Here is a 14,299-nt window from a genome sequence, read left to right as displayed (position 1 = left end):
CCAAGGCTCAGAAATGGTTGGAGAAAAGTTACAGGAGGAATTAAATTTTTATACTTACATATATACTTAGAGATATACATATAAATATATACATAAAAATTATAAAGTGTGATCAACCCATTGATAATTTTCTTTTTTATCATTTGGTCAATAATGACTTGCTAGGCCATATAGTAATAGAAATCAGCTGTTTCTAAATGAGTCTATTTTTAAACTTGCTATTGGGAAAAAGATTCGGTCAGGTACTTTTAGTCTCTGTTAGATATTTTTATAGGTTGTTTCTTGGGATGAACGTTTATTTCTTAAATATTTTTTATCCTTCTACATAGCAATTATAAATAGTTCTCTCTTTGATTGTAGAAGTATATACACTTCAATGTAGAAAATTTGGGGAAAAAACATTAAAATTAAAGTTATTCAGAATGATTAAACATCTTCATTCCCACGACTGAAATCATTTTCCTTTTTAAAAAAATTTTCAAATTTTTAATTAAAAAAATGTAACTTTTCATTTTGAAATAATTTCAGCTTATGAAAAGTTTATAAAAATAGTACAAAATTATCATATATTCTTTCCCCAGCTTCCCCCTAAGATTTGCATCTTACCTCAGTACAGACATAATAATCTACAGACTTCATTCAAATTTTGTCAGTTTTATCTCACTAATGCCCTTTGTCTGCACCAGGTCCCACATTGCATTTAGTTGTCTATGTCCTTCGTTTCTTTGTCTTTCATGACCTTAGCACTTATGGCCAGTTATTTTATAGAGCTGTCCCTTGGTTTGGGTTTACCTGATGTTGCCTCAATATTACACTGAGTTATATATTTTTAGCAAGAATACCACAGAAGTAATGTTTCACCCTCTCATCAGGAAGCTTATGACAGAGGTGGCTCATAACTAGTGATGTTAACTTTGTACATTGATGTGGTTTCTGTAGCCCTCTCCACTATAAGGTTACTGTTTTTCCTATTGTAATTAATTGGTAACTTGTGGGGAAATTTTTTGAGATTATGTAAACATGCTCTTTCTCATCGTGCTTTTTTCTCATCTATGTTATTTTAGTATCTACTGATGATTTTTGCCTGAAACAATTATTACTATTGTGATTTTTTTTCATTTCCATTGTTCCCTAATTTCACTAAGAACTCCATTTACTTGTTTGCATTGTTCGCTTATTTGTATAAGTGTAGACTTGTGCTTATTTTATTCTGTTACGTACAATTTCATTGCTATCATTATTTTACTGCTCATATTATCTCAGGTCAACCTGGGGCCTCTCACACTGGCTCCGGTATCCCTTTGACATATCACTCTCATTTCATGAACTCTGCCTTGCATTCTGATATCTTGTACTTTCTGTTGCCACAATTCTGGGGCAATAGAAGCTTGGTTCATCTTATCAAAAATCGTTCTAGATGCTAAGCTCTAGGTACTACTGACTCCATCATTTCTTAGGTGTCTTATTATCTAAGGCCCACTCAGTGGACAAACCTAGGAAATATAAGGATATATACACAGGCATGTTTATGTATTTCTGTATCTGTTTATATACTTATGTTTATGTATGAGTGTGAAAAAATTTGTATACATAAAAACATAAGTTGATTCTAATCCCTGCAATTTGAATCTAACACCAAAGAGCTCACTTTCGTCTTTCCTTTTTTATTTATAACTGTTTCTCCACCTATGACAAACCTCTCATTGACATATTTACTTATGTCATCAGTTCTTTCATACTTCTGATGTTGTTTTAAAACTACTAACCTTTACTCATGCAAAAAAAAAAAATAGACTAGAATAAAATAGTTGTTTGGCATTTGGAACTATAAACTTGGAAATTCTTTTCTTTAAAAACATTAGTTTTTAATTTAAAGAATTTAATTTAAATTCTTTTCTTTTAAAACATTAGTTAATACACAGTGGAATATTACTCAGCAATCAAAAAAGATAAACTCATGCAATTTGCAGCAACATGGATGGAGCTAGAAGGGATCATCCTCAGCGAAATAAGCCAGAAAGAAAAAGGAAAATACCAGATGGTCTCACTCATAGCAGGAATTTAGAAAACCTAAATAAGGGGAAAAGACTAATTATAATAAAGTAAAAATCAAAATCAACAAGCAACTTAAACCAAAGACACACTACGGGGGTGGGGGGGGAGGGAGTAGGATCAAAACAAGGTGGAATGGGAATTGCATGGGGACTATAACCAAGATGAAAATGCATACATTGTGCAAAAATGAAAAATGATGTAAAAAATATATAAAATTTAAAAATAAATAAATAAATTTTAAAAAGAAAATATAAATTGCAAAGCCTCACAAAAAAAAAAGCCAACACATTAGTTAGATTTATGTTAAATGTTGACTTGGATTTTCAGAAGCCACCTGGGAAGAAACTTAACTATAAAGAGATGGTCATCAACTTCATATTCTAAATCCTCTCATTGCTGCAATTTTTTGTAAGATTATGTTTAAAAGTAAACAAACCAGGAAGAGAAAAGAATATTAAGGTGGACAATGGAAAATTGAGGGAGAAAATTGAGAGTTGATCAAATATTCCATGAGCAATTGACATTTTTATTATTGTACCTTATTGTTCTCATTTGATATGTTTATTCTGCTGCCCTTGGAAAGCATTGGTTCAAACGGTTTTCCAGCTTGCAGCTCTATCAACTGGTTGAAATTATACTCCCACTCTCATGAGACATCAACATGACCTTGTAGTCTGTGTATGGCACTCAGTGCTACAACCCTTACTATAAATTCAGCTCTGCTCCTGTTTTAGTATAAAGCCTTAGGCAAATCACTTAACCCCTGGTGTCTGAGTAAAAATAACAGCTTGGAGTGGGGCTTTAGTTAATGTTTATAAAGTAAACATCAATTTGAGGACTCAAGAAAACAGGGCTATCACAGTATTCTCATTCTTAGTTCTTTTATTTCCTTGCTTTATCATAGTCATTTAACTTTAAAGTTTTTTTATGCTTTGCATTTTATAGAAACATACCTTTTTATAGAGCCATTATTTAGATGATTCTCCCTGGAGTGACATCAGAATGTATAATACAGCCTGATTTCCCTCCATTGAAATTTATATAATAAGGTCATTTGTGTCATTTTTTTGTCGGAGGTGTTTTGTTATGATTCCTTTTAATATTTTATGGTTACTAGCATTTCCACTTCCATCCCACCCAACAAAAATAAAAGACAAAATTACACATAGCTCAATCTTTTAAATCTGCTTAGAGAGTTCTAATTTGTAAATTGTATAGTTATGGAATTGTTATTGCCATTCACCTTTGAAAATCCTCTTCTTAATCATGTTAACTGTAAAGTATATTTGTAAAGTATATGATATACTTTCTGAGTTAGATGTACCAAAGTAAAACTTTGTTAGCTTTTATGGAAAAAATTATAAATAAGAAGTACCAAAAATTGAAGTGTCTTGTTTAAATTTTCCAAATTTGATGGCAAAGCCAAAACTTATAAGTGTCTAGTGTGTTGATTAGCTCTCTGCTATTTTTTATCAAGACACAAAGAAGTTAATGTTCATAGGAATTAAATAACTTTATTAAAGGTTAAATTAGTCTTTGCTGAAACCCACTGGAGGTATGATGACTTAAAATCTTGCATTAATATCTTTGAGCTTTTCAAAGAAATACCATAGTCTTATGTTAAAATCATCTTCATTTAAATGAAAAATAATACAGTACTAAGCCAAATAGCATAAGGGAATATATAGGTTTATCTCTTAGTCACTCCCAGTACCTTCTGTATGGTATTTACAGAAAAAAAAAAAAAAAATCCCTATAATTGAATGCTTGTGGATGTTTAATTAAAAAAGGGAAATCATGACTAATGGAGCTGATTCAGTGAACTGAGAATCAGATGGCTGTGTGATTCAAAGGGTAATTGTGCTGTCAATTTGCTGGGTTAATTTAGGAATGTTTCAGATGTAGGAGAGGCCAAATTTATCCTTCAGCTAATGGCTGTTTAGGTGGCAGGCCAAGTTTATTAGATCAAAATATTTGTGTGCATTTTAAGATTTATTTAAAGAACTTTAGCAGTTGTGCCCTTAAAGACTACAAAATACTGCTATTATCTCATGAAAGGAGAACACAAATACACACACACGCGCACACACACACACACACGGAAAGAAAAGTGACCATGTAGATTGATTAGAAAGATCTCTGGAGACCTCTGGTTCTAAATTTAAGTTGTAATTAATATATGTTAAAAACCAAATTCTACCAGAATATTTGGAGATCTACACACCGATCCTGCACTTCACACACACATACACAAAAATCACTTTTTACTGATGGGTTATGAGGCAGCCCATCATCAACAGTAGAGGTGGTAAATATTTATTAAGGAAATTCTTTGTACCAGGCTCTATTTTACTTGTTTTGCATGGCATTGACTCATTTGTTAAATGAAGTAGTATAATTGTTATATTCATTTTAAAGATGAAGACGAAGTAACTTTTCCAGCTCACATCAAAAATAAAAACAATTTTCAGCACAAGTCAGATATAAATGTATCTCACTGGATTCCCTTCGTCCTACAAAGAATGATATAAGAATTTATTCGTGGTCTAGTCAGAATTTGCTTTAAAATATGAGAACTTCACAGGAATTTATAGTTATTCAACTAAGAATTCCTATTAAACCATGAGTAATATTTCTTTAAAGTATCCCTTCTTTTCAATATATACTCAAATCACCACCCATACTCCAATTTCCTTTTCAGTATTCTCTCTATAATTACTTTAACCAGTTTCTGAGAAGGACTTGTTAAAGTGATGTTACTGATAATATTGACATTTATAACTGCTTTATTGTATCACTCTACAGTGTCAATTCTCTTTCCCTTTTTGTATCAACTGAACCTTCTCAGAGTTTTTACATCTCGATATGTATATGAAATATATATATGAAATTAGTTAACTACTTACTTCCCCACATTCTCCATTCTCCCCTAAAACTGCAATAATTGCAAATAATGGGGAAAATGTCAATTGCTGATACAGCCATAGCTGGAAGGAGGAACGCTATCATAATTCTAATATAATCCTATAATGAACAATATATGCACACTAGAACAACCTATGAATTGGTTTACTATCAAAACCAACACACTACATATATTGTATGTTCCTCTTTCAACCTTCAAGATGTGCCTTCTCTAACTTAGGTCAGGTTTTTTTCTTTCTTTGGCTAATCACCACCACCACTATTGACTCCCTTGGAGGCAGCCTTTATTCATCCCGTTGCTCCTTTTTGAAAAACTTCATACTTCTAATAGTAATCAGCAATCTCAGAAATTCAAGATATGGAACTAGCAACTCCCCAAAAGATAGCAGGCATCTCCTCTTTACTGTGAGGAAGAATACAAGGTTTTATATTCTGCATTCCAAAGCCCATGCTTATATATATTGAATTCATCATCCATAGCACTAATGCAAATAGACAAAGATAAACTAGGACACCTGCTTTGAAAGTAATCCAGGTGATTCAGTGCCTGAAAGGAAGATCTTTCAGGAACTGTATCCTGGCAAGTAAGTTTCCATTGTTTTGTAAATGCTTGCATCTAACTTTAATATAGAAGCTGTCATTTTTCTTTATTTTCCATAATGCCCAAGTCTTTTTGAACTACTAAATTCCCAGGCTTTCTCCTCTTTCACATGTGAGATAATATATAGCTCATATGCCACTCAAATTAATGTTAAAACGTTACCATAGGCTTTATCACTGCAATAAAAGGTCCTAGCCAAAAAATAACTTTAATAAGCTGCATAAATAGAGAATGGGGACAAAAATGTATGAATTGGATTGGTATGCTCTCCATCCAGAGATCTGTTTTATATTTGCAAAAACAAATCCCTAAGAGTTTATTAGTGGGGTGGTTGTTTAGCTCAAACCTCAAAACAATAACTTGACCTCTTTATCTCTGTAACAACTTCTGATAAACTTAAAGTGCATTTTATTTCAAGTAATTTTTTTCTATAACTGACATTGCATCTTCAATCTATTTTAAAAGTTTAATTGATAAACTTAAAATATGTATTATGAACATGTGTATGTATGATTATATATGAGGATAGGGAAGAATAGCATAAGGAAAGCAAAAGATATGAGCATTTTCCATTTACCTAATTATTTTTTGAAGATCTATTTATTTATGCATATAAGAACTGGGGTGTAAGCCAGAGGATTCACCAGAGACAGAGTGGGGAGCAGAACAGGCAGATCTACTGAAATACACTGCTGAGGGGAGCAGCGGGCAAGACAGGAGAGGTCTGCTGCGCCATGTGGGTTGCTCCCTGGCTGGCCTGGGGGATTGAACTCGTCCTGTAGTGGCTGGCAGTAGCTTCATAGCGCTGTCTTTAACACCTGCGCCACCAGGGAGGCCCCAATTTACCTAATTACTTTATGTAACCTAATTATTTTATAATCATAGGTGCTATGGCTATAGCTAGATCTGTATTTTCATTGACACGAATGATTCCCATTTGTAGTAGATCATAAAATATAGAACTATTTGATGGTGCCAGGAAATAGCACTGCTAAGGAGTAAGGATAATAAAACCTTTGAGGAATATTTACCTATGGGTGCACTAAGCATAGTTTCTGTGGGTTGTCAATGTATTGATGAATGTCAGTGTCAATTAAATGACAGAGTTTTAGAATTGCAGAGTCAAATACAGTTAGCGGTGAAAATAGCCCAGGTATTGCTAGGCTTAACAAGAGAAGTGATTGGCCAAATCCCTAATTCAATACTTGTAACAAATATTTTGATATAGTAGATAGTAACACAAATCTTCTATTCTTAGTAGAATCCTTTCACATTTTTAAATACTTATAATTTGAACAAATGAAAAGCTTACCTTTAAATGGACAGTACAGTATAACAGACTTCAGAAAACATCTCAAATTATTTTGAGAAAAAGATGGGTAGATTAACAAGTAAATTTTTAGATTTCCAAAATTAGATTATATACATTTCACAATCTATAGTTTAACAAGTTAGTTGCTAGATCTCAAATCTTTAGGGAATCCTAAAATGAAAACCACTCTATAAAGTTTTAAAATGATATATTAAAAACATCTGATTTTGGGGTATGTTTTCAGAAATATTATTATTATGAGTGTATATTCAGAGGATTTTGTATCACCAAGTTATACTGACCCTTATCAATAACTATTTTATAATGTCACTGACTATTAAGCTGACTTGGGCATAATTCTTAGCACACAGATCTCAATATAATATTGTGAATGGAATGAATAAACATTTCACTTTTCTATTTAGGAAGGGATTTGAAAGGCAGATTTATTGTATGTGTATTCTCACAATGTTTTTAAGATTACCAGCCAGTGCTGAATTGTCTACCAATAAATGTTCTCTGTTGTAAACATTATGGTGACCTTATCAAATTCATAGAGATAGAGGAAGTCTAATTCAGGCTGTTTTCCTGGCCAGATGAAGTGTTATTAACAGATGACGATTTCAAACAAATAATTCTAAATGAACTTAATCCTGAGTGATTATTCTTCCAAATGCAAAGATCCAAAGATTCTGATGCAGAATCATCACCTAGTTAGTGGTTACTTTATCCTGCATCAAAACTATATTTTAATTCCACAGCAGTACCATTCACTACTAAGGAAGCAACACAGAGCTGATGCTTTTTGCATTTCCAAAACTAATACAAATGTGTGGGTTTTAAGGTTTAAACACCTTTACTTATTCTTGTGGATTTACAGGCAATCTCCCTTCAAGGACTATAATATAATTTGGAAGGCTATTTCCCCTTGGGTAACTCTACCTGTAAGCTTTTGTATGACAATTTGGTGATGGTTTATTGATGATATGATGCTATTATGAAGAATCCTTCTACCCCCAGTTCCTCTCCTCATACCCACATAACAACCCTTTTCCCGGTTGGGGCTGTAGGAAATGAGTAATGCTTAACCCATTTGTGTGATCAATTCACTTAAGCAGCTACTGTGAAATGTTAATCACAACTTTAATTTGTACTGCATTAGCATTTTGATTAACTTGTAGGCTTGCTAGCACACTTGAAGCGCTTTTACTCATAGTTACAGCTCGGAAATGACTTTTTGATTAATTAAGTTTGTTAGACAGCAGCTGAGCTTCCTGAATGCTAACCTTCTGGGGGTAAAAGTTCAGAAAAAAGTTACTGTGAACAACTGTTGCTATTGAAAAAGATTTTTATAAATGTACTTATAGCATTTTAATTATTGACAAAATATCGTATCATTACTTGCAACTGACCTGAACCTTTAAAGGGGGAGTGTGTCTTTCTGTCAAGAAAGCCTTTTTTAGGTTTTTCCATCACTGTAAAACTTCTGGGAGCACTTGAACTAAATGTGCATTTTCTAGCAGATGTTTAGCTGATGTTTTAACAGACAGCCAAGGATGACTTTCCATAGTTTTTTAAAATATATTTTATAATTTAGACTACGTTTGCACTTACAGAAAAGTTGTGAAGATAGTACAGAGACTTCCCTATAGCCCACACCCAGTTTTATTCTATTTTAATATCTTACATTAATATGGTAAATTCGTCACAGTTAATGAACTAATATTGGTATGTTATTATTAAAATAAAGTCCAGACTTATTCAAAATTCTTTAGTTTACTTCATGTCAGGACACCCCATACATTTAGTTGTCATGTCTCGTTAGGCTCCTCTTGGCTGTGAGTTTCTCAGACTTTCATTGGTTTTTGATGATCTTTTCACAGAATTTTGCATTCTCATAACATTCCATAGAAACTTACTTTTTATAAATTAATGAAGATCTGTTTTCTCTGGACTGAATAGTCTTTCTCTTAGACTCTGGCAGTATTTATCTTTGTGTCACTTCATTTGAACAGTAGCAACATTATCTAGCCAACGTTTGACATGATCTTATTTTCACATGGTTGAGACAATCCCTTCAGCATCCCAGGTAGTTAGGATGAGTATTACATGTGGGAAGGGAGTAAAGGAAGAAAAGAAGGTGCAAGTCATCGGAATGCTGGGGTGGCGGGGAGGGGCTGAGGATAGCAGGTATGGGGCATCGGCTGTGCCGCTCCCATTGGCACCTACAGGCAGAGTCTGGAAGACACTGAGAACTAAATTCACAGACTTTACAACTGAAGTTCAAAAATTTTAGTAGTGTGCCTTAGAGCTATGTCTTACCCACTTTTTAATATACCTCTTGATGTACAATGACAAAGGTTTTCTTTATCCTTATCAGAACTACATTTTTTTTTTTTTTTATAGAGGCATGCTTTATTTGTTTGCTGGTTTGTTTGTTTGTTTTGTTTATACATGCACTGGGTACAGTCAGAAGCGCGGGAGGGTGAGAGAATTCACCAGAGCCAGAGCGGGGAGCAGAGCAGGCAGAAGGACCGAAGTACACTGCTGAGGGGAGCAGCGGGCGGCAGGAGAGGTCTGCACGCCATGTGGGACCCTCCTCTGGTGGCCGGGGAGCAGCCGGGGATTGAACCGGCGCCGCAGAGGCCGCGGGCAGCTTCGCAACCCAGCGCTCAACCGCTGCGCCACCGGGGAGGCCCAGAACTACATTTTGATGTAGCTACAGACAGACCTCAGTCAGTGATTCTGTTTCCTTACAGTGACATTTTTACTTAGTCACAGCACTCAGAGTTTCTATTTTACCCTTGGATTATTGAAATCCAGATTTTGTTTGTGCTTTAAAAGTTATGGAATGCCTATATATCCAATATTAAGATACAATTATAATGAAATGGTGGATTAAAATTACTTTTAAATTTTAGGTTTTCCAAAGTTAGATTGGCAGCATTTATTCAGACACAAAAATCAGTAAAATAAAACCAATTTTGTCAGGAGTTTGTATTGCTCTATTATGTAAAGGGAAAAGAAGAGATGTAAAGCCCTTTAAATCCTTCTTCAAACAAGACGTGTGTGTGTGTGTGTGTGTGTGTGTGTGTGTGTGTGTGTGTGTAACTTTGAGATAATAGAATATAGTGTAATGAGCACAGATATGAATGTGGAAAACCAAAATCAAGTACTGACTTCATCACTTTTTACCATTGTGATTACAATGTAGTATTGTTAGTCCTGTGAGCTTCATGTTCTCCGTCTATGAAAAGGTGGTCATACTGGCTGCCTCACATTTGGTATTGCCAAAGATTGAATGAGAGCTACTTACAAAAGAGTTTTATAGTTTGTGCACTCCTGTACGGGTATGTTTATAACATCACATTATGCACACTATTTATACAGTTTGACTTTATATAATTCACTGCTTGGAACCTTTCGCAATAATTAAATGAAATTTACTTTATTTGATTTAGAGACATGTTGTCAAGCTTGCATTTTTAAGGCTACCTACAGTAGCAGAAATAATCTGTAGATTTGGATAAATTTGCCCTTTGCAGAAATAGCAACAACATTATTAAAATGTGATTGCATGTAAAAGCCAAGATCAACCCTGATATATGCTTAGGGATTTCTTGAAATTGATTCACAATAAATGTTGAGGAGGTTAGGTGTAGTCAAGTCATAAAGTGTGCTTTTAGTCTCAGAACTCTTACAGCCTAAAAATTTCTTTACAGAGAGTATCCATTTTCTAAAGCTAATTCTTTTTGTTTTGTGGGTTGAGAGACGGGGCTGTTTTTATGATCGTAGTTGTTATGGTGGTGGTTGTTTTACCTTTGCATAAAGCAAAGTAGTTCAGAAGTCTTGAGTTTCCCATATGAGAATGTTAGGATGAGATCTGCGATGTGTACAGTATTTATCTCTCTTGTTTGGTATTGTTTAAGGATTTACCTCGTCCTCTTCCCTCTTCTTCCTTTATTTCCCTCTTTTTCTCTCCCAGTCAGACATAGGCAAACACATGCAACACCCCATTTCTACATTCCCTTTGAAGTTCCTGAGCTGGTAATTCTCCTTTCCCCAGTAATTAAAGTCAGCGTTTTCTAGTCGCTCAACCACATCTTCCTTCTCAGATGTGGAAGGAGCTGCTTTTGTCCATTTTACATTTAATGTCTGTAAGATTTCTTCTTAAACTGTGTTCCAAACTTGACATCTCTTCCCCACCTTCCGCAAACACCAGTTCTTAGTCTTCAGCTGCATCCAGCTCTTGCTCTCACCTTTGTGGCCTCAACAGATGACCTTTTCAATATCATAATCACATGTATTCCAAACTCCTCTGCTCTGATAATTCCTATATCCAAACCTTAGCTACCATCTTCATGACATCACCTTCTCTGAGTCTGCTGTCTAACTGCAGCATCTTTAGCACTCAGCTTGAGTAGACATCTGTTACTCATTAGACCTAGAATATCTTACCTCCTTCCTGATCCATCACTTCAGACCTCAGTCCCCTGTGACTTCACTTGCCATCCTAAGCAAGTGTCTGTTTAAACAGACACTTGCTGTCACTAGTAACTTAAAACCTCTGACTTCCCTGAGTGATCATCATCATTTCAGTTACCTGCTTTCTCACCCAAATTAATCATACTCATTATTGCTAGAAACAATCACAAAACATCATTAATTATTTCTACAATTCTAATTCTTTCTAGTAATTTTTATCATTGTCTCAGAGTCATGCAGTTGAAACTCATTGCTGCTGTATCTTTTATTCATCCCCAATACTATCAATTCTCCCCCAGTAGTTACTCCAAACTTTTCTTGCTCCTTTACAATCCCTTCTATTAGCAGGTGACCTCACCTGCACCTTACAGCGGTGATGTGAGTACTACCAATTTTCATTCTCTTCACCTCAATTTCTCTCCAGTGAGTCTGAGTGTGTGAGCTCCTCAGTGACCATCTAAAGTCTGCTTTTTCTTTGAGGCCTTGTATCACCCCCAGAAGCAGGGGCCTCATCTTCCTCTGATCCCACCAGGGTCTTCTCTCGTGCAGTTTATTCTGTGCTTAGTAAATGTTGCCTTCTTTTCTGACATAGGTTTTCCTGCCCCTGACTTCAACGATAATGTAGGACATCAGGAAGTACACTTTGTAAAAACAAATGACAATATAGTATGAGTATGTTACAGTTTATTGATGAAAAATTAAAGCTTATAGAAGATAAGCACACGCCTAATCACAATTCTTGATTTTTCAGACTTTTCATATGAGAAAAAATGAATACTAGTGGCTCAGTGATCTGCCTAAGGTCTTACAGTTAATCTCAAGGCCCAGGACTCTAACCTCTAAAGCTGAATGTCTTTCTAGTCATACCACACTGTCTCCAAACCAGCATCAAGTATTCATGCATCATACATCTGTTTACACTTCATCCAAGCTTACTGTTTCCTTTATTTTTTTTTTAAGATTTATCTATTTATTTATACACGCACTGGGCACAGTCAGAAGTGCGGGAGGGTGAGAAAATTCACCAGAGCCAGAGCAGGGAGCAGAGCGGGCAGAAGGACCGAAGTACACTGCTGAGGGGAGCAGCGGGCGGCAGGAGAGGTCTGCGCGCCATGTGGGACCCTCCTCTGGTGGCCGGGAGCAGCCGGGGATCGAACCGGGGCTGCAGAGGCTGCGGGCAGCTTCGCAACCCAGCGCTCAATAGAACTCAACTAATGCTCTGCTCTGCCCTTTCTATGTATTTGCTCTCACCCTTGTGTGCCCCACTCCTCAAAACCCTGTACTACTCATGTAGAAATCAACACCAATAGACCCAAAGGAAGTCCCAGTTTATTAGATATCTTACACCATACGTTATCTCATTTTACCCTATTAAGCCCTTATAAGGAAATATAATACCCCTCTTATAAATGAGATCTCTAGCATAGAAGGGTTAAGTGATTTCCCCACTTACATTTAGTGGGACAAAGTTAGAATTTAAACTAAGTTGATCTGACCTAAAGCTTCATATTTTTTCCTGCAATGTATTACTGCCTTTGACAGATATGCAATAACTTAGGCAGAATATTGTTATAATGATTGCAATTGGATTTTTACCAATATTCTTTCATAAAATGAATCTATCTTGAGTACACTATGCTACGGCTAGAGTTCCAAAGACTATTTCCAGATTTTTGCTTTCAAGGAGTCTATAGTTTAAAGGGCACATATGTAAACAAAGAATCACATCAGAATAATGATGGCATGTGTCACAAGAGAAGTACCTACAATCCTACATGAATCTGGAAGAATCATGGAGACTTCACAGTAAGAAATGGCTTTTTTTTTTTAAGATTTATTTATATATATAAGAGCTGGGTACAGGCCAGATGTGCGGGAAGGTGAGAGAATTCACCAGAGACAGAGCGGGGAACAGAACAGGCAGACTGACGAAATACACTGCTGAGGGGAGCAGCGGGCATGACAGGAGAGGTCTGCAGTGCCATTTGGGACCCTTGCCGGCTGACCGGGATCGAACCGGCGCTGCAGAGATTGCAGACAGCTTCACAGCACAGCGCTCAACCACCTGCACCACCAGGAGAGGCCCAAGAAATGGCTTTTGAGTTAGACTGAAGGATGAATAGAAATTTCCCAGGTAAACAAGGTATAGGAAGCAAAACTTGTAAAAAGAGAACATTAAGAACAGGGACAAACATGAGAACATAGCAGTAATGTATTATCACTACACTGAGAGTCCAAAGGGAAAGAGATCAAAGTGATAAACCAGGACCTGGTAGATCTAGGATGTTGACTGTCATGCAGAGAAATGTTAGCTTATGTCCTTTTACACAGTATGAAGCCATTGAAGAAATGTAAGCAGAGGAAAGTCATGATCAGCTTTGTCTCCATAAAAATTTACTTAGGTAACAATATAAAATATGTATTGAAGAAAAATTGGATGAGAATGAGAATAAAGAGATTTTTATAATATTCCAGGTGAGAGTTGATAAGAGTCTGCACTAAGCCAGGGGAAGTGGGGAGGGAGCCAGGAAGGAGGGGCAGAGGGGTAGGGAGAACAGGACCAACTAGGAAATGATTAAGCAGAAACTTGCAACATTTGTTTTGCCACATTTGGGTATCCACTAAACCTTTATCCCAGATTCATCATCCTCCAGGCTGCCTTTTCTCTAAATAAAAACAAAATAAATAATAGTTTTCAATTCATGATACGGCTTTTCATCTACTTCATGTAAGCCACCACTTTGCATGATTTTTTTTTTTTTTTTTACATTTTCACATCTGGATCATACAATGAAAAATTACAGGGAACTCATAAATTTTATGAAATCTTTCAACTTCTTCATGAAAACTTCAAAGTTAAAAACAGATGGGCCATCCATCCAACTTTTCTAGTTGAATTTTTGGTCTGGAATTTATTTCCA

General features: G+C 35.6%; 1 protein-coding gene across 2 annotated transcripts in view; it reads left to right on the top strand.

The window, feature by feature from the left end:
- Positions 1-14,299, top strand: part of ASCC3 (activating signal cointegrator 1 complex subunit 3) — a 257,561-nt gene that overhangs the window by 230,261 nt on the left and 13,001 nt on the right. The gene's annotated exons all lie outside the window — the stretch shown is intronic.

This window comes from Talpa occidentalis, unplaced genomic scaffold (genome assembly GCF_014898055.3).
Source record: "Talpa occidentalis isolate TD23 unplaced genomic scaffold, MPIMG_talOcc4v2.1 talOcc4.2, whole genome shotgun sequence".
Classification (NCBI taxonomy): domain Eukaryota; kingdom Metazoa; phylum Chordata; class Mammalia; order Eulipotyphla; family Talpidae; genus Talpa; species Talpa occidentalis.
Note: the sequence above shows the minus strand (reverse complement) of the source record. Positions and strands in the feature narration are given on the sequence as shown.